This window comes from Sinocyclocheilus grahami, unplaced genomic scaffold (genome assembly GCF_001515645.1).
Source record: "Sinocyclocheilus grahami isolate Dianchi unplaced genomic scaffold, SAMN03320097.WGS_v1.1 scaffold1303.1, whole genome shotgun sequence".
NCBI lineage: Eukaryota > Metazoa > Chordata > Actinopteri > Cypriniformes > Cyprinidae > Sinocyclocheilus > Sinocyclocheilus grahami.
The window spans coordinates 71,119-71,897 of NW_015506482.1; the positions used below are offsets into that span (position 1 = coordinate 71,119).

A 779-nucleotide genomic window follows, 5' to 3' on the forward strand; every position below is an offset into this window, starting at 1 on the left:
CACACACACATACACACTCTCTCTCTCTCTCTCACTCACACACACTCTCTCTCTCTCTCTCTCTCACACACACATACACACACGTTAAATCATCTAAACCAACAACATGTATGTTAGACCCTATTCCATCTAAGCTCCTAAAAGAGGTGCTATTATTAATAGAGGACTATTATTAATTCATCATTGAAAACCTTCAAAACTGGCTGTTAAGCCTCTCATTAAAAAAAACACAACTTGACCCCAAAGATCTAGTTAATTACAGACCGACCTCGAATCTCCCTTTTCCGTCCAAGATACTAGAAAAGGTAGTATCCTCACAATTATATTCCTTCTTAGAGAAAAATGGTATCTGTAACAAAGTTCATAGATCGGGAAGGAGGCAGCGGGAACCGGCGAACATTTAAACAATTTAATAACAAAATAAACAAAACTGAAAACAGCCCCTCACGGACGTCTGCCGCGCACAAACAAAACACAAATAAAGTCCTCTCTCCTCCTTTACTGTCTTTACTCCTCCTTTTATCCTTCCGGAGCTCCTCCGTGGGACTCGAGACCGGTGAGTGGCACAGGTGTTGCTCAGTATCATTTACTCCACCGGCCTCGCTCCGTTCCCATGGCTCTTGGCCCCAGCCCACTCGTCACAGTATCTGTGAGGATTTCCAGTCAGGATTTAGACCGTATCATAGTACTGAGACTGCTCTCATTAGAGTTACAAATTACCTGCTGTTATCATCTGATCGTGGTTGTATCTCTCTATTAGTGCTACTGGATCTTAGCGC

The 779-nt window shown here is 43.0% G+C and overlaps 1 protein-coding gene across 1 annotated transcript in view; it reads right to left on the reverse strand.

Annotated features, from left to right (window-relative positions):
• Window positions 1-779, reverse strand: part of LOC107569016 (rab3 GTPase-activating protein catalytic subunit-like) — a 43,261-nt gene that overhangs the window by 4,996 nt on the left and 37,486 nt on the right. The window lies entirely within an intron of this gene.